The sequence below is a fragment of the Stenella coeruleoalba genome (genome assembly GCF_951394435.1).
Source record: "Stenella coeruleoalba genome assembly, chromosome: 3".
Taxonomy (NCBI): domain Eukaryota; kingdom Metazoa; phylum Chordata; class Mammalia; order Artiodactyla; family Delphinidae; genus Stenella; species Stenella coeruleoalba.
The window spans coordinates 49,019,365-49,043,229 of NC_137148.1; the positions used below are offsets into that span (position 1 = coordinate 49,019,365).

Below are 23,865 nucleotides of genomic sequence, written 5' to 3' on the forward strand. Positions count from 1 at the left end.
TCCCAGGAGTGGGGCAGAGCCGAACTATGGTTTCCATGGTTACAGGTCGCTCAGCGTCCGGTGGGGGGGGGGGGGGGGTCCCAGCTCTCTATACTGCGCAAGCGCACAGAGCTGCCTTAGACGCCCGGCGCCTTCGGTTTCGAAGGGAAAGCTCCTCCCTCTCCTTTCGCCGTTCTCCTATCGTCTTCTGTCTTTGCCTAGTCCACGCGCTCCGGGTGTCTGTGACGCAGTATTCGAGCGCCCGCGTCGTTTGGAGCCGCGACGCGGAACATGGCGCGTTACTAGAAGCGGCTTTCGGCATCAGTAGGCGGCGGCGTGTGGACTGGAAGCGTGGGGCGCAGGACGAGCTGACGCCGCTTCGTGTTGGAGCGTGGAAGTGGGAGAGCCGGGCCATTCCGGACCGAACCAAACGGTGAGGCCCAGGCCTGAGAGCCCCAGAGCGCGGGCGAGCGGAAGGGAGGAGTGGGCTGGGCAGCGGAGTCCCGAGAGGTGAGGGAAGAATGTGTGGCTAGTGGGAGGCCAGGCATAGCATTAGCGGGAGAAGGGCGGCCTGCAGGCTTGGCTCTCCGTTACCCCAAGGACCCCTGGGAGCTCGAGGCTGCCCCAGTCAGCCCGGGAGCGGGAAGCATGGTCGCGGAGGAATCAGGGCGCGGGGAGGCAGGGACTGGGTGCCAGAATGAGGACGTAGGGTGCTCATTGTGGCTGCGTTGCGGGTTAGGGTGGTTCATTTGCCCTTGGGGGATCGGTGGTGCCACTTTTCAGAGAACGTGGTCATCTTTAGTATAAAACCACTGTATGTTGTGATTGCACCCACAGTATTGCTACTAATAGTAATACTGTGAAAGCTTTAATTGACCATTAGACCCTTGCTTGACTTTAACGAACAAGTGAAGGAAGTTATACATGTTCATAGAGGACTTACTTGCTGAGGTATGGCCGACAGTGCTCGAGCCCAGCGACTTCTGCAGCTTTATAACTTGACGGTATTTGTGATTCAGCAAAACTATTTTGAGGCCCATTGCATTTGTCATTTTTTAAAAAAATCCTTTTGTGACCTGGTGGTGAATGAGGGAAGTCTTATTTTTTCAGAGTGACTTGGCTAGATAGATAGGACTGCTAAATTGCCTCCTGGTACCAAGGTTGCAGTTGATCTCCCCTCCCCACCCCATTTGAACGGGCTCGATTGTAGTGCGCTAGTGCCCTTGCGATTTGGTTATTCTTCAGAAGGGAATAAGGAAGAGTAGTTTACAGCCATAATATTTTTTATTTTTTCTTGGATAGGGAGTTCATTACTTCGTTTTCACGTTATTTCAAACTTCTCTGTTCAGTACAGAGGTTTCAGGTTAAAGGCAGAGTGACTCTACGATATGAGGCATCCATTTCATGACATTTTTTCTTAGGTCTTTTGTCACTGAAGAAGATTTCTGTGAAATTAGATTGAAAATCTCTCCCTGTTGGTTGTGATAGGATTGTGGAATTTACCTCCTGTAACCCCTAGCACAGGGAATAGTAAAAACCGGTTTAATTATAGCAATGATTTGTGGCGATATATTATAGCCCTAAGGCAGCTGGGCTGTCTCTGCCCTAGTTACACTTCCTAAAGCAGAAGAGAATTCTCAACACAAACAAATTTAGTTGTGATAATACAATTGGAGGTTCTAAACAAATAGGTGAAGATTATCTGGGAATTAACATAAAAATCTTTAGGTTTAAAAAAAAACAACTTTAGGTTTTGTGACACTGTAGAATTTGTTTGCGTTCAGGATCAAACCAGAATGCAAAAGAATCTTTGTAGACATGTGACAGTTAAAGTATACTGAAGATTTTTCTAGAGATAAATACATGTGTTTTTCCAGAAATGTTCATATTTTGAGAAAGAAAATGTATTTGATTAGATAGGTTTTAACCTTTGTGTTGTATATCTGTGTACATGTGTGTGTTTGTATTTAATCTTGGGCTTCTCCTAATTTAGTGCTATTGATGGCAATTCCTTTCTTTTCCTATGATTCCTTTCTTTTCCTGTCTGCACCAAATGGGGACTATCAGTTAATTTCAGAGTGTTTCACGGAATGGCAAGACATTTCGTGCAGGTGTGAGTCTAGAATGTTTTTCCTTGGTTTTCTAAATATCAGGCTGATTACAGATAAGCCGATAATTATAAGCTTTGTAGAACTTGATCTGGATCAGTGTTTTACACCCTTGCAGCTCAAAATATGGTGTAGGCATCACCTGAAAGTTCGTTAGAAATGCACAATCTCAGGCTTACCCCCAGGTCTACTGAATCAGAATCTGCATTTTAACATGCTCTCCAGATGAATGTACATTACAGCTTGAGACACACTACCTTGGTTGGTAAAAGTTGAAGACCAAGGTCATGCACAAACCTGCATAAACATTATAGCACTTCTTATTTTTAATCTGAGGTGATCTTATGCTGATTATCAAGTCTGGTTTGTCTGGTTGAAGAAACTTAAGGCCCAGAATGGTAAGTGACTTGCACAAGGTCCCATGTTATCTAGATTTTTAAACCAGGTTCTGATTCATTGCAATGCATTTCTTTTACTAGTTACTGCTAGAGTTCACTGTATTGAAATTGAACTAAAGCATTCATGAATGACACTACGTAACAAACATTTACTGACTAATGGAAAGGCAGCCTAATAATCCTCTGTGTCTTTATTAACTACTCTTGTTTCCCATGGTGGTTATTAGCCCACCACCTCCTTCCTTCCTTCCTCTTTCCTGGATAATGTTGTCTTCTGCTTCACAGAGGAAATGCAATACATTGGTGGGAACTTCATTGCTTTTTGCCCTCTTTCACCTGCATACTTGTCTACCTCTATCTGTTCATCTCTAATTGTGTTCCGAGTTTTTTCTCCTCAGGGACAGTGTTTCCTTGGTGTATTAGTTTGCTGGGACTGACATAACAAAAAGCAGAGACTGGGTGGCTTAAAGAAGAGAAATTTATTTTCTCACAGTTTTGAAGGCTGGAAGTCCACAATTAAGGTTAGGGCAGAAATAGTTTCTTCTGAGGCCTCTCTCCTTGAGTTATAGATGCCCTCTTTCTGCCTCTTTACATGGTTGTACCTTTGTGCACTAGAACCTCTAGTGTCTCTTTTTCTCATTAAAACACCAGTCATATTGGATGAGAGTCCACTCTGATGGCCTCATTTTAACTTAATCTTCAAAATTCTTATCTTCAGTACTGGGGATACTGAGGGTTAGGGCTTCCAACATATGAATTTTGGGGAATACAGTTTAGTCCATAACACTTGGTTATTCCTTTTACTCTCAACTGGTACTAACTTACCAGGATTTAAATGCACTTGTCTTAAATACACTCTTTTCACTCTAGATTCCTCTTCAATTTTATCTGTAATTATTTCCTTTAAGGTTCTTGAAAAAGTTGTCTATGTTCATTATCTCCACCTTCTTCTTATTTATTTATTTATTTTTTAGTGTGTTGAAGTCTGCCAATCCACTGCAGTCACTGAATTTGATGGGGTGATGCTCACTATTGATTTCCTTATTCTGAAATCTAATGGAATCTTTTTAATCATTTAACATTTTGACTAGTCCTCCTTGAAATTCTCTTACGTTTCTGTGACACTGTAGTCTCCTTATGTTCCTTCCATGTCTTGGTCAGTCTTTCCTCATATTTTTCTCTCTTCTCTGGCCACTCTGGCCACTTTAAATATTCATTTCACTCTATCTACTATCTTCTCCTCTCTTCTGCCTCTGCCTACTCTCCTTGAAGGCTTTCATGCTTTATGAGTTCAACTTCTATATCTATTTTGATGACTCCCAGATCTGTTTAGCACAGATCAACTCTGATACATTGTGGTTGTATTAAGATACCTTAAACTCATGTCAAAAAAATTATGTATCTCACCCTTTCTGAAGTTGCTTCTCTTCTTCCTGTGATTCTTGCATGCAGCTCATCACTCAGTCAGAGACACTAGAATCTTAACTCTTCCCTGTTATTACCCTTATGTGCTAACCTTCCCACACTTAACTATATTACTGTTTACCAAATCTTGTTTTACCTCTTTCATCTACTTTTTCTCTGTGGCTACTGCCTTGGTTCAGATTATCATTATTATCTGGACTTCTATGTAAACCTTCTAAATAATTTCCATGCTTCTGAGAATGCATACCATCCCTCTGTACCTTTCCTTTTTCTGTAGGCAGATGGTGCTGTTATTCTGCAATCCTTCTATGCAGACTTTCAGATAAAAATCCAAACTACCAAGCCTAGGAAATAGGGATGTTAATGATTTGAGCCTTGCTTGTTTTTGCTTTCACCTTCTGTTATTTCCTGCCTCACATTGTTTTGTCATGCTGAATTGTTTACAGTTCTTCAAAAGTGTTAGGATGTTTTTTAAAATTGAGGCACTTTTATGTTGTGTGTCTTCTGCCTAGAATGTAGCCATCACCTATCTGACAAATACACATAATGTGCTCATCTGGATAACTTCTGCTCAGCACAAATGCTGCCTTGCTCCCCTCTGGGAAGCCCTCCCCAGCCTTCCTAGGGTGAGTTAGGTCATCTTCTGACCTCCTTCCATAACAGCTTATCATAGCGCTTATACTATATTGTAATTGTCTTTTTTCCTCTCTAGACTTGAATGCAAAGACTCCCTTATTTATTTCTCAGAGTAGTGCCTGGCCATGAGAAGCTGCTTCATTGCTGAATACTGTGAATGCAAATTGAATTGCCAGGGAGTTGAAAAAAATGTGGAATGTTATATACTCTGGAGGTTATATAACCACTCAGGTTATATACTGTGAGTGGGTTTGAAAAGTCAGAGACTTGGGTTCATTTATGTGACTTTACACAGCTATAAGCGGAGATTGGGATGTAGTCATTGAATTCATTTGTTGAACAAATATTTGTTAGTCACTTTCTATGTGCCAGGTACTAATTCTAGATTCTGGTGGTATTCCTTTGAACAAATCTCCTGGTGTCTGGATTTTACATTCTAATTGGGATTCTGAACAATAAACACATGTGTATTAGAATGTCAGACAGTTAAAAGTGTTACGCAGAAAAATGGAAGATTAGAAAATAGAAGGAAGGATATCTGGACTAGAGAGATTCTGGATTGAAAGGTAAGATATTTTAGATTGGGCAGTCAGGGAAGACTTATTTGATTAGTTGAAAATTTGAGCAGAAACTGGATTGAAGCTAAAGAGCAAGACATGCAGATATCTAGAGGCAGGAGATTTGCAGCCAGAGGGAACATATTCTGCAAGGGGAGGATAAGATATATTTTATGTATCTGTTCCACTAACGGTGGACAGCATATTGTGTCTAGCTCTCTCTTACTGTAGACAACTCCAAGACAAACACCCTTATCCTTGTCTCTTCTTTGTATGCCTATGCAGGAGTTTCTTTAGGTATAGTACCAAGTGTGGAACTGCTGGGTCATAGGATATTACCTGATCATAGAATGTACCCACACACACAAGCACATTTCATTCATGATGACAAGATTGCTCTCCAAAGTGGTTTTACTAATGTATACTCCTAGCAGCAGTGCATAAAGGTTTCTATTTACATACATTCTTGCCAGCACTGAATATTTTCAGAATTTGTAATTTTTGCCAATCTGATGATTATAAAGTAATACCTCTTTAAAAAAAAATCCTGATAAATCTTGTTAACTTTGTGTATGGTATTTTCATTGACTTTTAATTTTGGTTTTCAATTTTGCTATAGTAAAATTTATCAGGAATATAAACTCTAGTCTTTTGATACAATATTTTGGTTGTCAGGTCTAAAGATTTTTTAAATTTTGGTTTTCAGTTTTGCTGTAACAGAATTTATCAGGAAGATAAGCTCTAGTCTTGATATTGTATTTTGGTTCTCAGGTCTAAAGATTTTTAAAAACTGGTTAATTTCATTGGTATTTGACAACGCTGTGATCTAAAGGAAAAATGTGGTAGTCAATAGAGAGTGTTGGGTTGGGATAGGAGACTTGAATTCTAGGTTTCCAGAAATGTCACCAATTTGCCTGTGTGTGACTGTACAAGAGTCACAATTTTTCTCTTCAACCTTTTTAGGACACAGTTTCTTGGTCAGTAAAACAAAATGCTTAAATTAGATATACTTACTGTTTAGAGAACTGATGTGGATGGCTCTAAGGTGATAGAAAATTATTTTAATGACTCAGAACATAATTCTAATGATAAAATGTAGAACAGTTTCTAATTTTAGGGTGTTGCTGGCATACTGCCTATACATTTTTTTTTTTTTTTTTTTTTTTTGCGGTACGCGGGCCTCTCACTGTTGTGGCCTCTCCCGTTGCGGAGCACAGGCTCCGGACGCGCAGGCTCAGCGGCCATGGCTCACGGGCCCAGCCACTCCGCGGCATGTGGGATCTTCCCGGACCAGGGCACGAACCCGTGTCCCCTGCATCGACAGGTGGACTCTCAACCACTGCGCCACCAGGGAAGCCGTATACATGTTTTAATGAGTGAATTTTTATAAATTCAAGTGAGTCCTTAGGCTGAACTCTCACAACAAGAATGAGATTCTTCTAAGACGAGTTGTATGATATCCTGGATCAGTAATTGGAAACTAATCAAAGATATGTATATTTGGAGAGGACTGATGTTCCCTTAACAGTTAGCAAAAAGTTTTGACTAAAATTTGGTCAGTTATGGTCTGTTAAATTTAGGCTGTGCTATTACTGCCATTCAAAGAACAGAATCTTCCCAAAATCAAGCGCACAGCTTTTCCTTACTATTTCTTTGACATCAGAGAAGGAACTATAAAACCAATAAGCATAATTGCTGTTCTTTAATAGTTTTTATACAGTTGTATATTTTTTTCTTTCACCTAAAGAGGTGTCAGAGAAGTTGGTGGTGACACTAGTTGCGGCCTCACTGCTGACACTACCTTGGTGGGTGTCACTATTGTTTAGGATAAGCTCCTTAACTTTTCCTATGAGGAGGTGTTCAGTCATGGGGCACTCTCGTGTATACCAAACAGGCAAGAGACTTATTGAAGTTTATCAGTGCCATTTTACTAAAAACCCCCAGTACGACATGAATACTTGGGTTTATTGGACAGGACTTGTTTCACAGCCGTCTTCTGGCACTGTATACTGTATGTAAATTATACATACCGTATAATTTACTTCTCTCTCTCCACCCACTAGCATATACTCTCCATGAGAGCAGAGATTTTTTGTCTTTTTAGTTCATTGATGTATCTTAAGTGCCTAGAATAATGTCTGTCATTGTAGGTGTTCAGTAAATATTTGAATGAATGAATGTGGAAAAGTCTAATGACAGGCCAATAAGTATCAGAAACCTGATTGAGAGAACAGGATTAGAACAGAGGATGTTAGATATTCCCAGTGAAAAGCATTGTTAAATTTTATTGGCTCAATGTGCCTCATTTCAGTAGGTGAAGATACTGAGCGAATTATTCATTCATTTATTCCTTCCTTCAATTTTTTTTTTTAGCTCTTCAGCATACTGTTTACTTTCGTAGTATCTTTTATAGATATTTCTCTCTTTACTGTGATATAATTTCTGTACTTCCAGAAATATTGTTGTTCTTTGACCTCTTTTTCATCATTTCTAAAAGCCTGCCTTCCGCTCTTAGAAATTACAATCACATTATTGCTTTGTTCAGTTCATCAAACATTTACTGAGCATTTGCTATAGCCCTGACACTGTATTAGGTGCTTGCATGTATGGATGAATAAGACACAATATTTGCCTTTAAGTAGCTCGTGATTTTGTAGATGGGACTCAAAAGGAAATAGATGTAATAACAGAAGTATGTTCTATGTAGAAGAGTGGTGTGGAGGAAGGAGCGCTTTACTATCTAGTGCATTTAAAGATTTCCAGGGCTTCCTTGGTGGCGCAGTGGTTGAGAGTCCGCCTGCCGATGCAGGGGACATGGGTTCGTGCCCCGGTCTGGGAAGATCCCACATGCTGCGGAGCAGCTAGGCCCGTGAGCCATGACCGCTGAGCCCGTCCGGAGCCTGTGCTTCGCAGCTGGAGAGGCCACAACAGTGAGAGGCCCGCATACCGCAAAAAAAAAAAAAAAAAAAAAAAAAAAGATTTCCAGAGCGGCTGATGTCAGCAGCTTTAGTATTCTCTGTATCATGGTCCATTAGCTGCCACTTTAAAAAACATACACAAAAATAGACAGAATTGTATCATGAGCCCTTATCTACTCACCACCCAGGTTTAACAGTTGTCAGCTCATGGTCAGTTTTGTTTCATCTTACCTCCACCTACTTCCGCTCTAACTACATTGGTCGTGCTGTCTAGAAGCTTGGTCATTTTCACGTTTAACTTTTTTTTTGGCAAAGCTGCTTTAAGATTTCTGTTTCTCAGAGTTTGAACTCTTCCCCTGGTCTTCACAGAAATTCATTTCTTTCTTGTCTTTGACACATTGTCTTTCTCTAGTTTGCTTTTGACTCCAGGCAGTTGAACAGTTTTGTAATATTTCCTATCCATAATTCCTCAAGAATGTTTTCTGCCTCTTACTGTTCTTTTCTTAGACTTGGGCTATAGATCATGATTTGACTTGCAGGAATTTAACTATCTTTGAAAAAATGACATCTTCCTCACATCTCTCTGTAAGAAATGTTCCAGTGATTCATGGTAAATACTATATTGCTTATACATTTCACAAAAAGGGCTACTCGCCATTCAAGTTTTTATTCGCCCAGTACCTGTTCTTCCAGGAGGAAATTTGGAGCTTTCAAGTTCTTATGCCACTGTCTCAATGGCTTGTATCTGGCTTTTCTTCCTCTTTCTGAATATTTGTCCTTCTGTCAAATGTCCTTCTGTCAAACTACTGCATGTTTTTCTCCTTAGGTGATTTCATCCTGCTCCTCATATCACTCTGCCTGTTCTGTTCTACAATTTCTCAGTCTCCTTTATGCTACAATATTGCTTATGAATATTACATTTTCTTAAGTTCTGTCATATTTATTTTGTGTAAAGCTCAAACATATTTATGTCTTCATCTCACATTTTCTTTTGCTAGAGAAGAGAGTATTTTTTGTTTTTAATAAATTTATTTATTTATTTTTGGCTGCATTGGGTCTTCGTTGCTGCCGCACAGCCTTTCTCTAGTTGTGGCGAGTGGTGGCTACTCTTCGTTGTGGTGCACGGGCTTCTCACTGCAGTGGCTTCTCTTGTTGCGGAGCATGGGCTCTAGGCGTGCGGGATTCAGTAGTTGTGGCACGCAGGCTCAGTAGTTGTGACTTGTGGGCCCTAGAGCACAGGCTCAGTAGTTGTGGTGCATGGGTTTAGTTGCTTTGCGGCATGTGGGATCTTCCTGGACCAGGGCTCCAACCTATGTCCCCTGCATTGACAGGCAGATTCTTAACCACTGCACCATCAGGGAAGTCCTGAAGAGAGTATTTTTAATCTTCCTTTTGTTTTTTTTTGGCTGTACTGCACGGCTTGTGGGATCTTAGTTCCCCAACCAGGAATTGAACCCGGGCCTTTGGCAGTGAAAGTGCAGAGTCCTAACCACTGGACGGCCAGGGAATTCCCGAGAAGAGAGTAGTTTTTTTTTTTTCAAACATTGTTATTTTAATGTAATCACCATTAACAGGCTATAGTAAAATACTATAGTCTCTTTAGTAAAATAAATTTAGAAAAATGTAACTATAGATTTTTCTATATATATATATTTTTTTGGGTGTATAATTTTTTTTTTTTACTGGAGTATAATTGCTTTACAATGATGTGTTAGTTTCAGCTTCACAACAAAATGAATCAGTTATATATATACATATGTTACTATATCTCTTCCCGCTTGTGTCTCCCTCCCACCCACCCACCCTATCCCACCCCTCCAGGCGGTCATAAAGCACTGAACTGATCTCCCTGTGCTATGCGGCAGCTTCCCACTAGCTATCTACCTTACGTTTGGTAGTGTATAGATTTCCATGCCTCTCTCTCGCTTTGTCACAGTTTACCCTTCCCCTTCCCCATAGCCTCAAGTCCATTCTCTAGTAAGTCTGTGTCTTTATTCCTGTTTAACCCCTAGGTTCTTCATGACATTTTTTTCCCCCTTAAATTCCATATATATGTGTTAGCATATGGTATTTGCCTCTCTTTCTGACTTACTTCACTCTGTATGACAGACTCTAGGTCTATCCACCTCATTACAAATAGCTCAATTTCGTTTCTTTTTATGGCTGAGTAATATTCCATTGTATATATGTGCCACATCTTCTTTATCCATTCATCCGATGATGGACACTTAGGTTGTTTCCATCTCTGGGCTATTGTAAATAGAGCTGCAATGAACATTTTGGTACATGACTCTTTTTGAATTATGGTTTTCTCAGGGTATATGCCCAGTAGTGGGATTGCTGGGTCATATGGTAGTTCTATTTGTAGCTTTTTAAGGAACCTCCATACTGTTCTCCACAGTGGCTGTATCAATTTACATTCCCACCAACACTGTAAGAGGGTTCCCTTTTCTCCACACCCTCTCCAGCATTTATTGTTTGTAGATTTTTTGATGATGGCCATTCTGACTGGTGTGAGCTGATATCTCATTGTAGTTTTGATTTGCATTTCTCTAATGATTAGTGATGTTGAGCATTCTTTCATGTGTTTGTTGGCAGTCTGTATATCTTCTTTGGAGAAATGTCTATTTAGGTCTTCTGCCCATTTTTGAGTTGGGTTGTTTGTTTTTTTGTTATTGACCTGCATGAACTGCTTATAAATTTTGGAGATTAATCCTTTGTCAGTTGCTTCATTTGCAAATATTTTCTCCCATTCTGAGGGTTGTCTTTTGGTCTTGTTTATGGTTTCCTTTGCTGGGCAAAAGCTTTGAAGTTTCATTAGGTCCCATTTGTTTACTTTTGTTTTTATTTCCATTTCTCTAGGAGGTGGGTCTAAAAGGAGCTTGCTGTGATTTATGTCATAGAGTGTCCTGCCTATGTTTTCCTCTAAGAGTTTGATAGTTTCTGGCCTTACATTTAGGTCTTTAATCCATTTTGAGTTTATTTTGTGTACGGTGTTAGGGAGTGACCTAATCTCATACTTTTACATGTAGCTGTCCAGTTTTCCCAGCACCACTTATTGAAGAGGCTGTCCTTTCTCCACTGTACATTCCTGCCTCCTTTATCAACGATAAGGTGACCATATGTGCGTGGGTTTATCTCTGGGCTTTCTATCCTGTTCCACTGATCTATATTTCTGTTTTTGTGCCAGTACCATACTGTCCTGATTACTGTAGCTTTGTAATATAGTCTGAAGTCAGGAAGTCTGATTCCTCCAGCTCTGTTTTTCGTTCTCAAGATTGCTTTGGCTATTTGGGGTCTTTTGTGTTTCCATACAAATTGTGAAATTTTTTGTTCTAGTTCTGTGAAAAATGCCAGTGGTAGTTTGATAGGGATTGCATTGAATCTGTAGATTGCTTTGGGTAGTAGAGTCATTTTCACAATGTTGATTCTTCCAATCCCAGAACATGGTATATCTCTCCATCTATTTGTATCATCTTTAATTTCTTTCATCAGTGTCTTATAATTTTCTGCATACAGGTCTTTTGTCTCCTTAGGTAGGTTTATTCCTAGATATTTTTTTCTTTTTGTTGCAATGGTAAATGGGAGTGTTTTCTTGATTTCACTATCAGATTTTTCATCCTTAGTGTATAGGAATGCCAGAGATTTCTGTGCATTAATTTTGTATCCTGCTACTTTACCAAATTCATTGATTAGCTCTAATAGTTTTCTGGTAGCATCTTTAGGATTCTCTATGTATAGTATCATGTCATCTGCAAAGAGTGACAGCTTTACTTCTTCTTTTCCAATTTGGATTCCTTTTATTTCCTTTTCTTCTCTGATTGCTGTGGCTAAAACTTCCAAAACTATGTTGAATAAGAGTGGTGAGAGTGGGCAGCCTTGTCTTGTTCCTGATCTCAGTGGAAATGCTTTCAGTTTTTCACCATTGAGGATGATGTTGGCTGTGGGTTTGTCATATATGGCCCTTATTATGTTGAGGAAAGTTCCCTCTGTGCCTACTTTCTGCAGGGTTTTTATCATAAATGGGTGTTGAATTTTGTCAAAAGCTTTCCCTGCAACTATTGAGATGATCATATAGTTTTTCTCCTTCAATTTGTTAGTATGGTTTATCACATTGATAGATTTGCGTATATTGAAGAATCCTTGCATTCCTGGAATAAACCCCACTTGATCATGGTGTATGATCCGTTTAATGTGCTGTTGGATTCTGTTTGCTAGTATTTTGTTGAGGATTTTTGCATCTATGTTCATCGGTGGTATTGGCCTGTAGTTTTCTTTCTTTGTGACATCCTTCTCTGGTTTTGGTATCAGGGTGATGGTGGCCTCGTAGAATGAGTTGGGGAGTGTTCCCCCCTCTGCTCCATTTTGGAAGAGTTTGAGAAGGGTAGGTGTTGGCTCTTTTCTAAATGTTTGATAGAATTTGCCTGTGAAGCCATCTGGTCCTGGGCTTTTGTTTGTTGGACGATTTTTAATCACAGTTTCAATTTCAGTGCTTGTGATTGGTCTGTTCATATTTTCTGTTTCTTCCTGATTCAGTCTTGGCAGGTTGTGCATTTCTAAGAATTTGTCCATTTCTTCCAGGTTGTCCATTTTATTGGCATAGAGTTGCTTGTAGTAATCTCTCATGATCTTTTGTATTTCTGCAGTGTCAGTTGTTACTTCTCCTTTTTCATTTCTAATTCGATTGATTTCAGTCTTCTCCCTTTTTTTCTTGATGAGTCTGGCTAATGGTTTATCAATTTTGTTTATCTTCTCAAAGAACCAGCTTTTAGTTTTATTGATCTTTGCTATCGTTTCCTACACTTCTTTTAAATTTATTTCTAATCTGATTTTTATGATTTCTTTCCTTCTGCTAACTTTGGGTTTTTTTTCCTTCTTTCTCTAATTGCTTTAGGTGCAAGTTTAGGTTCTTTATTCGAGATGTTTCCTGTTTCTTAAGGTAGGATTGTATTGCTATAAACTTCCTTCTTAGAACTGCTTTTGCTGCATCCCATAGATTTTGAGTCGTCGTGTCTCCATTGTCATTTGTTTCTAGGTATTTTTTGATTTTCTCTTTGATTTCTTCAGTGATCACTTCGTTATTAAGTAGTGTATTGTTTAGCCTCCATGTGTTTGTATTTTTTACAGATCTTTTCCTGTAATTGATATCTAGTCTCACAGCATTGTGGTCAGAAAAGATACTTGATACAATTTCAATTTTCTTAAATTTACCAAGGCTTGATTTGTGACCCAAGATATGATTTATCCTGGAGAATGTTCCATGAGCACTTGAGAAAAATGTGTGTTCTGTTGTTTTTGGATGGAATGTCCTATAAATATCAATTAAGTCCATCTTGTTTAATGTATCATTTAAAGCTTGTGTTTCCTTATTTATTTTCATTTTGGATGATCTGTCCATTGGTGAAAGTGGGGTGTGAAAGTCCCCTACTATGAATGTGTTACTGTCAATTTCCCCTTTTATGGCTGTTAGTATTTGCCTTATGTATTGAGGTGCTCCTATGTTGGGTGCATAAATATCTACAATTGTTATATCTTCTTCTGGATCGATCCCTTGATCATTACGTAGTGTCCTTCTTTGTCTCTTGTAATAGTCTTTATTTTAAAGTCTATTTTGTCTGATATGAGAATTGCTACTCCAGCTTTCTTTTGGTTTCCATTTGCATGAAATGTCTTTTTCCATCCCCTTACTTTCAGTCTGTATGTGTCTCTAGGTCTGAAGTGGGTCTCTTGTAGACAGCAAATATATGGGTCTTGATTTTGTATCCATTCAGCCAATCTGTGTCTTTTGGTGGTAGCATTTAGTCCATTTACGTCTAAGGTAATTATCGATATTTATGTTCCTGTTCCCATTTTCTTAATTGTTTTGGGTTCGTTATTGTAGGTCTTTTCCTTCTCTTGTGTTTCTTGCCTAGAGAAGTTCCTTTAGCAGCTGTTGTAGAGCTGGTTTGGTGGTTCTGAACTCTCTCAGCTTTTGCTTGTCTGTAAAGGTTTTAATTTCTCCATCAAATCTGAATGAGATCCTTGCTGGGTAGAGTAATCTTGGTTGCAGGTTTTTCTCCTTCATCACTTTCAGTATATCCTGCCAGTCCCTTCTGGCTTGCAGAGTTTCTGCTGAAAGATCAGCTGTTAACCTTATGGGGATTCCCTTGTTTGTTCTTTTTCCCTTGCTGCTTTTAATATGTTTTCTTTGTATTTAATTTTTGACAGTTTGATTAATATGTGTCTTGGCATATTGTCCTTGGATTTATCCTGTATGGGACTCTCTGTGCTTCCTGGACTTGATTAACTATTTCCTTTCCCATATTAGGGAAGTTTTCAACTATAATCTCTTCAAATATTTTCTCAGTCCCTTTCTTTTTCTCTTCTTCTTCTGGAACCCCTATAATTCGAATGTTGGTGCGTTTAATGTTGTCCCAGAGGTCTCTGAGACTGTCCTCAGTTCTTTTCATTCTTCTTTCTTTATTCTGCTCTGCAGTAGTTATTTCCACTATTTTATCTTCCAGGTCACTTATCCATTCTTCTGCCTGAGTTATTCTGCTATTGATCCCATCTAGAGTATTTTTCATTTCATTTATTGTGTTGTTCATCATTGTTTGTTTAATCTTTAGTTTTTCTAGGTCCTTGTTAAATGTTTCTTGCATGTTTATTCTATTTCCAAGATTTTGGATCATCTTTACTATCATTATTCTGAATTCTTTTTCAGGTAGACTGCCTATTTCCTCTTCATTTGTTAGGTCTGGTAGGTTTTTATCTTGCTCCTCCATCTGCTGTGTGTTTTTCTGTCTTCTCATTTTGCTTATCTTACTGTGTTTGGGGTCTCCTTTTTGCAGGCTGCAGGTTCGTAGTTCCCGTTGTTTTTGGTATCTGTCCCCAGTGGCTAAGGTTGGTTTAGTGGGTTGTGTAGGCTTCCTGGTGGAGGGGACTAGTGCCTGTGTTCTGGTGGATGAGGCTGGATCTTGTCTTTCTGGTGGGCAGGTCCACGTCTGGTGGTGTGTTTTGGGGTGTCTGTCGGCTTATTATGATTTTGGGCAGCTTCTCTGCAATGGGTGGGGTTGTGTTCCTGTCTTGCTAGTTGTTTGGCATAGGATGTCCAGCACTGTAGCTTGCTGGTCGTTGAGTGAAGCTGGGTGCTGGTGTTGAGATGGAGATCTCTGGGAGATTGTTGCCGTTTGATATTGTGTGCAGCTGGGAAGTCTCTTGTGGACCAGTGTCCTGAAATTGGCTCTCCCACCTCAGAGGCACAGCACTAACTCCTGGCTGCAGCACCAAGAGCCTTTCATCCACATGGCTCAGAAGAAAAGGGAGAAAAAGTAGAAAAAAAGAATTAGGAGAAAGAAAGGAAGAAAGAAAGGAGGGAGGGAGGGAGGGAGGGAGGGAAGAAAAGAAAGAAAGACGATAAAGTAAAATAAAATAAAGTAAGATAAAATATAATAAAGTTATTAAAATAAAAAAATAATTATTAAGAGGAAAAAAAAACCAAAAAACAAAAAAATGGATGGATAGAAGCCTGGAACAAATGCTGGAAGCAAAGCTCTACAGACAAAATCTCACACAGAAGCATACACATACACACTCACAAAAAGAGGAAAAGGGGAAAAAAATCATAAATCTTGCTCTCAGAGTTCACCTACTCAATTTGGGATGATTCGTTGTCTAAAGGAGGGAAGAAAGGAAAGAAAGAACGAAGATAAAGTAAAATAAAATAAAGTTATTAAAATAAAAAGTACTTACTAAGAAAAGAATTAAAAAAAAAAAAGGACCGGTAGAACCCTCGGACAAATGGTGGAAGCAAAGCTCTACAGACAAAATCTCACACGGAAGCATACACATACACACTCACAAAAAAAGGAAAAGGGGAATAAATAATAAATCTTACTCTCAAAGTCCACCTCCTTAATTTGGGATGAATCGTTGTCTATTCATGTATTCCATAGCTGCAGGGTGCATTAAGTTGATTGTGGAGCTTTAATCCGCTGCTCCTGAGGCTGCTGGGAGAGATTTCCCTTTCTCTTCTTTGTTCTCACAGCTCCCAGGGGATCAGCTTTGGATTTGGCCCCGCCTGTGCGTGTAGGTCGCTGGAGGGCGTCTGTTCTTTGGTCAGACAGGACGGGGTTAAAGGAGCCGCTGATTCGAAGGCTCTGGCTCACTCAGGCCGGGGGTAGGGAGGGTCACGGAGTGCAGGGCGAACCTGTGGCGGTGGAGGCCGGCGTGACGTTGCACCAGCCTCAGGCGTGCCGTGCGTTCTCCCAGGAAAGTTGTCCCTGGATCCCGGGACCCTGGCAGTGGCGGGCTGCACAGGCTCCCCGGAAGGGGGGTGTGGATAGTGACCTGTGTTCGCACACAGGCTTCTTGGTGGCGGCAGTGGCAGCCTTAGTGTCTCATGTCTGTCTCTGGGGTCCGCGCTTTTAGCCGCGGTTCGCGCCCGTCTCTGGAGCTCCTTTAAGCAGCGTTCTTAATCCCCTCTCCTGGAGCACCAGGAAATAAAGAGGGAAGAAAAAGTCTCTTGCCTCTTAGGCAGGTCCAGACTTTTCCCCGGACTCCCTCCCGGCTAGCTGTGGTGCACCAACCCCCTGCAGGGTGTGTTCACACCGCCAACCCCAGTCCTCTCCCTGGGATCTGACCAATGCCCGAGCCTCAGCTCCCAGCCCCGCCCGCTGCGGCGGGGGAGCAGACAAGCCACTGGTGAGTGCCGGTCGGCCCTGATCCTCTGTGCGGGAATCTCTCTGCTTTGGCCTCCGCACCCCTGTTGCTGTGCTCTCCTCCGCGGCTCCGAAGCTCCCCCCCTCCACCACCCGCAGTCTCCGCCCGCGAAGGGGCTTCCAAGTGTGTGGACACTTTTCCTCCTTCACAGCTCCCTCCCACTGGTGCAGGTCCCGTCCCTATCCTTTTGTCTCTGTTTATTCTTTTTTCTTTTGCCCTACCCAGGTACGTGGCGGGGGGGCTTTCTTGCCTTTTGGGAGGTCTGAGGGCTTCTGCCAGCGTTCAGTAGGTGTTCTGTAGGAGTTGTTCCACGTGTAGATGTATTTCTGGTGTATCTGTGGGGAGGAAGGTGATCTCCGCGTCTTACTCTTCCTCTATCTTCCGAGAGTAGTTTTAATGATGCATTATTTAAGTACAGAAGTAGAGACAGTGGTGTAAAGTTGTTGTCATGTTTTGCCTCTGTGAAGTTTTCATTTTCATGTTTTCAATCCCATCTTGTATTACATTATTCTTTAGGCTCCCATTCATTTCTTTCCCTCAGGAGTGCTTTTCTCAGCATTCTTTGCCCTAACTTCCTGAACCCTGAAAACACTTGCTGTAAGTTTGTCCTGTCACTTTGCAGATGGTTGTCCTGGCCAAGTGGTCACTGAGAATTCCAGTGTCGTCCTCTTCCCCTGTCGTTGATGGGAAGAGGATGCTTAGAACACACTCTTTGGGATGTGCTACTTACTTCTTACCATCAGGTGGCACTGCAGATTAATCAGTTTATTTCTACATCTTTAGAAATAGTAGATCTAGTAGGATGTTATCTTGTAAAGGAACAAGTTGATGTGGAACCTTTCATGGAAAATACTTGGAAGTGAAATTAAAGATAAACACGATATTGCTAACAAACACAAATTTATTTTCCTTTTATATCATGGAAGTGTACAGTATATATGTGAAGCTTAAAGGAAAGTAAATAATAAATCAGAATTTTTTTTCTTAGTTTTATTTTTCTCAGACTGTTAAATGTTTTAAAGTTTTGTTTTTATGAATGTCACATAGTAAGAATTTTTAGAGATGAATATTTGTAGGTAAAACTGCTGTTAGAATATAAGACTCAGAGTCCCCTGCATGAGGAAAATGTCTTTTGGTAAATATTGCCATCACAAATCCAGGTAATATGGCAGAACTGTTGCTTATCAACTCTTGCTACTGAAAACCAAGTCCTGAATGTTTATGATGAGAGTGCAGTTATTGACTACATTATCTACTTAAATGTGTATATATAATATATTACCATGATTTCTTGGTGTGTGCTGGACAGGAGAAATACATGATGATTTGAAACTCTTGAGGAGTTTGAATAAGTTTTAGGATTACAGAAGAGAAATCAAGCAAATATTCCCATGGAAATTTAGAGTAGGTGTAAAGTGAAAATTCTTGGCCTTTTAAAAAAAATGTTTTTTCATCGTTAAGGTAAAATGTGTAGACTTAGAATCCCCATAACTCCTAGGACTACCTTAGCACAACACTTTATAATCTTATGTTTCCTGCTTGTCTTTTATTCTTAGGCATTTTTATATTTGTATAGCTTTATTATGTTTATGTGGTATTTTTTATTTGACATTATAGATATTCCTCTAATTACAAAATAGACTAAGAGTATTTTTAAAATCCTGATTGATTTAGGAGTTAAGCTTGAGTTTCTACCACCAAGCAGGAGTTTGTAAGTCCTTTGAAACTCTTGAGTAGGTAGAATATTTTAGGAGTAGAGAAGAGAAGGCAAGGGAATGTCTCCTCTCCTCCTTGTTCTGTATGTTTTAGTGTGTATCTTTTATTCCAGAATAGACCAGTCTTTGACAGTGTGCATGATGTCTCATAGGGAATGCTTCCATAACCCTCGTGGTTCTTTGAGTTGAAGGTATTTGGAGATATATGGAAGCATCTTGAGTCAAAACAATCCCTAGGAAGTGTTATTTACATATACTATGCAGGGATACTAAACAACCTATAATGCATGCACAGAGAAGAATTTTCCTGCCAAGCAGTCTCTGTTGAGAAACTGAAATGAATCCAAATGGTACAGTGTGAATTTGAATAGGACTAGCATCTTTGGAACCTTCTGGCTTATGTCAGAAGTCTTTTGTCCTTTCATCTTGCTTTAGTTTCTTAAACAAGTGCTCTTCCTTGCTCTCAGTTAACATCACTTGTTGTTACTTTAGCCACATTTTTCATTTCTTCAGCTTTTCCTGGTCTCTTGCTAACTTTGGCATTTACATAGTCAGAGCACTTAAAAGAAAATAACAGCTTTATTAAGATATATTCACAGACCATACAATTCACCCACTGCAAATGTACAATTCAGTGAGTTTTAGTATATTCACAGAGTTGTGTGATCATCACTACAATCGATTTTAGAACACTTCATCACCTCAAACTGAAGTCATTCCATATTTTTCCCCAATCCCTTTTTATGGCTTGATAGATCATTTCTTTGTAGCATTGAATAATATTCTATTGTCTGGATATACCACAGTTTGTTTATCCATTCACCTACTAGAGGACATCTTGGTTACTTCCAGGTTTTGGCAGTTATGAATAAAGCTGCTATAAATATGTATGTGCAGGTTTTTGTGTGGACATAAAGTTTTCATCTCCTTTGAGTAGGTACCATCGAATGCGATGGCTGGATTTTATAGTAAGAGTATGTTTAGTTTTGTAAGAAACCACCAAACAGTCTTCCAAAAGTGGCTGTACCATTTTGTACTTCCACCAGCAATGTCTGAGAGTTCCTGTTGCTGCACGTTCTTGCTAGCATTTGGCCATTCTAAAAGGTATGTAGTGGTATCTCATCGTCATTTTAATTTGTATTTCCCTGATGACATATAATGGGGAGCATCCTCTCATATGCTTATTTTGACATCTGTATATCTTCTTTGGTAAGGTGTCTGTTAAGGTCTTTGACTGATTTTTTTTAATCGGGTTGTTTTCTTGTTGTTGAGTTTTAAGAGTTCTTTTTATATTTTGGGTAACAGTTCATTATCAGATGTGTCTTTTGTACATATTTTCTGTCAGTCTGTGGCTTGTCTTCTCATTCTCTTGACATTGTCTTTTGCCGAGCAGAAGTTTTAAATTTTAGTAAAGTCCAGCTTATCAATTATTTCTTTCATGGATTGTGTCTTTGGTGTTGAATCTAAAAAGAAATCACTATACCCAAGGTCATCTAGGTTTTCTCCTATGTTATTTTCTAGGAGTCTTTTAGTTTTATGTTTTAAGTTTTGGTTTATGATCCATTTTGAGTTAATTTTTGTGAAGGGTGTAAAGTCTGGGTTTAGATTCATTTTGTTTTGCATGGATGTTCATTTGTTCCTGCACCATTTGTTGAAGAGCCTATCTTTCCTCTATTGTACTACCTTTGCTCCTTTGTCAAAGATCAGTTGGCTATATTTATGGGCGTCTATTTCTGGGCTTTCAAATCTGTTCCATTGATCAGTTTGTCTACCCTTCACCAGTATCACTCTCCTGATTCATGTAGCTTTATAGTAAGTCTTGAAGTGGGTAGTGTCAGTCCTCCCAGTTTGTTCTTCAATATTGTATTGGCTAATCCATGTCTTTTGTTTCTACATGTAAACATTAGAATCAGATTGTTCACATCTGTAAGTTAACTTGTTGGGATTTTGATTGGAATTGCATTGAATCCACAGATCAGGTTGAGAAGAAGTGACATCTTGACAATGTTGAGTCTTTCTATCTATGAACATGGAATATCTATTCAATATTTATTTAGTTCCTTCATTTCATTGGTATTTTGTGGTTTTCCTCATATAGATCTTGTACATATTTTGTTAGATTTATACGTAAGTATTTCATTTTTAGGGGTGCTAATGTAAATGATTTTAATGTGTTTTTAATTTTCATTTCCACTTGTTCATTGATGGTATATAGGAAAGCATTTGACTTTTGTCTATTAACCTTGTATCCCACAACTTTGCTATAAATTGCCTATTAGTTCCAGGAAGTTTTTGGTTGATTCTTTCAGATTTCTACATAGATGATCATGTCACTTCTGAACAGAGACAGAGTTATGTCTTCCTTCCTGATATGTATACCGTTTATTTTCTTTTCTTACCTTATTGCATGACCAAGGACTTCTAGTTCCATGTGGAAAAGGAGTGTTGAGAAGGGACATCCTTGCTTTGTACCTGATCTTAGTGGGAAGGCTTTGAGTTTCTCACCATTAAGTATGGTGTTATGTGTAGGTTTTCTGTAGATTGTCTTTATCAGGTTGAGAAACCTCTCCTCATCTTTTGCCTTTTAATCGATTGTTTATCTTTTTATTGTTGGATTATAAACATTCTTTGTATATTTTGCTTATAAGCCCCTTATCAGGTATATGATTTGCAAATATTTTCTCTTGTCCTGTGAATTGTATTTATTTTCTCGATGGTATTTGGTAAAGTTTTAAATTTTGATGAATTTAACTGATCTTACTTTAGTTGCATGTGCTTTGGTATCATATTTGAGAATGCTTTACCTAGCCCAAGGTCATGAAAGTATACTCCTAGATCTTCTTCTAAGAGTTTTATAGAGTTGCCTCTTTATGCTTAGCTTTATGATCCACTTGGAGTTAATTTCTGTCTATGGTGTAAGGAAGAGGTCCAGCTGTTCTTTTGCATGTGGATATCTAGTGGTTCCAGCACTATTTGTTGAAAAGACTATTCTTTCTCCATTGAATTGTCTTGGTACCCTTGCCAAAAATCACTTGACTTTAGATGTAAGGGTCTGTTTCTGGATTTTAAAATCTGTTTTATTGATGTGTGTATCTGTCCTTTTGCCAGTACCAACACTGTCTTGATTATTGTAGCTTTGTAGTAAGCTTTGAAATCTGGAAGTGTGAGTGAATTTCCCACATTTCTGTTACTGATTGCAATCTGAGGACATATTTGTATGATTTCAACCCTTTTAAATTTGTCAGGACTTGTTTTGTGGCCTAGCATATGGTCTGTCCTGGAGAATGTTTCATGTGCACTTGAGATGAATGGTTGCTTTCATTCTGCTGTTGAGTGGAATGTCTGTTAAGTCAAGTTTGTGTATAATGTTGTTCAAGACATATTTCCTTTTTTCTTTTTTTTTCTTTTTTTTTTTTTGCCATGCCGTGTGTCTTGTGGGATCTTAGTTCCCTGACCATGGATTGAACCGGGGCCCTCAGCAGTGAAAGTGTGGAGTCCTAACCACTGTACTGCCAGTGAATTCCCAAGACATATTTCCTCATTGATCTTTCTAGATGTTCTCTCCATTTTTGAAAGTGGAGTATTGAAATGTCCAACTGTTATTGTTTCTGGCTGAGCAAGCTGGGTTGGACATGACTGAGGCCCACTGTTTTTGGCCTGATATGCCTGGGGTAGAGCTTCTGCCCCATGACTGATGCCTGGGTGGAAGAAGAGTACCCCAGACCTTTTGGCTGTGCTTGTCTGGAATAGAGCTTCAGTATGTAGCTCAGTTAGATGAGAAATGCTAGCTGTCGGGCTTCCCTGGTGGCGCAGTGGTTGAGAGTCCTCCTGCCATTGCAGGGGACACGGGTTCGTGCCCCGGTCCGGGAAGATCCCGCATGCCGCGGAGCGGCTGGGCCCGTGAGCCATGGCCGCTGAGCCTGTGCGTCCGGAGTCTGTGCTCCACAACCAGAGAGGCCACAACAGTGAGAGGCCCACGTACCGCAAAAAAAAAGAAAGAAAGAAAGAAAGAAAGAAAAGAAATGCTAGCTGTCTGCTTTTCTTGGGGAGAAACTGTAGCCCTAGATTAAGAGCCGGAGTGAGAGGGCCCCATGTTCTTGGCTCATTCTGCCTGGAGTATAGCTTCTGTCACACTGGGGCAGGAGTGAGTTTGTGGCTCAAATGCCACAGATTGTTGCTATTTTTACCAAGATTTAGTAGTATTTCTTGCATAAATGTTTCTCCATTTGCTGTATGTCCTTAAATATGCTTTCCAGAGACTGTAAATGGTTGCTTTTTATAACTTTTATCAGTTACAGTTGTTTAACTGAGGAGAGGATCTGTGGAGCTCTTCATGCCACCATCCCAGAAGTATTCTCTCTCCTTTCTTTTAAACTGGAAATTGAATCTAGAGTCTTGATTAGATTGTGGCTGATCAGTTTTGGTAGTTCAGAGATGAGGTTGTATACTTCTTTTTGCATCATCACATCAGGAGGCACTTTAGCTCAAGTTGTGCAGCTGTTGGTGATACTAAAGTTGCTTTCTTGGTTGAGCCGGAGACTGACAGATCCCTTCATTTTAAAGGTTTGTTTATTTCTTCATTGTATTTAGCAAGTAATCTGTGGGGCGATACACTGGGAATATTCTGTTCCCCAACAGCTCTTCTTTCACTTAATGGTTTTAGCATCCATATTGATCTATGCCTGAATAAATTATTTCACTGAGGGAACCTTTTTTGATTTTGAAATTCTTTTTTCTTCAATTTTTCTTGTAATCTTACACCTTCTTTTCTTCAGTCAGTTTACTTACTGCTTTAACTTTTAAAAGTGGGGTGTGGTTATTGTTTGTGTGGAATGTCCTAAAACTAAGGACAAGCACAGATAATGTAGTAGTCTAAAGAAAATTGTCATGGCTGAAGTTAAAGTCGATGCAGGCCTGAGAAGTCTGTTTGTTGGTGGCAGGCAGGGGTACTGAGTTTTCCCTATTTGTTTCTTTTAATGAAAATTGGTAAATTTCCAACTACAGGTGCATCTGTATTACCTTTGGATTTCGGATTTTTCCACAGTTGGCAAAGTATCTTATAGAATCAAGCCTAGAAAGTCCAGTTACAAGGTATGAGTATTTTTAGGCTCTTGGTCACATATTGCTAGATTATTTAGACTTTAATAGAATCAAAGCCTACAATAAAGTTCAGTAATGAATAAATTGAACTGACTGACTTGTGAAATAGTGAGAAGGGTGAAATGCCTGCCCTTTTAATTTTCACCTTCTCCTTTCGTATTATTGTTCTTAGAGGAAAAAAAGAGTATGCATTTAGATTTTGAATAATGCTCTTCTGTAGTGTAGTTGAGAGCTAATAAAATGCTCACAAGCAGTGTTTCCTCTTGCTTATGATTTTGAAACTATACATATTAATGAAAATCAAAGCAACCTCAGTGTATACACTATTA

At 39.5% G+C, this 23,865-nt stretch overlaps 1 protein-coding gene across 4 annotated transcripts in view; it reads left to right on the forward strand.

Moving 5' to 3' along the window:
* The first annotated feature begins 241 nt into the window (after nt 1–241).
* IPO11 (importin 11) overlaps nt 242–23,865 on the forward strand; it is a 434,194-nt gene continuing 410,570 nt past the window's right edge. For all 4 annotated transcript variants that reach the window (XR_013827515.1, XR_013827516.1, XM_079916153.1 and 1 more), the window contains exon 1: nt 242–412. The gene's annotated coding sequence lies outside the window, so the exon portion shown is untranslated. The remainder of the gene's footprint in view (nt 413–23,865) is intronic.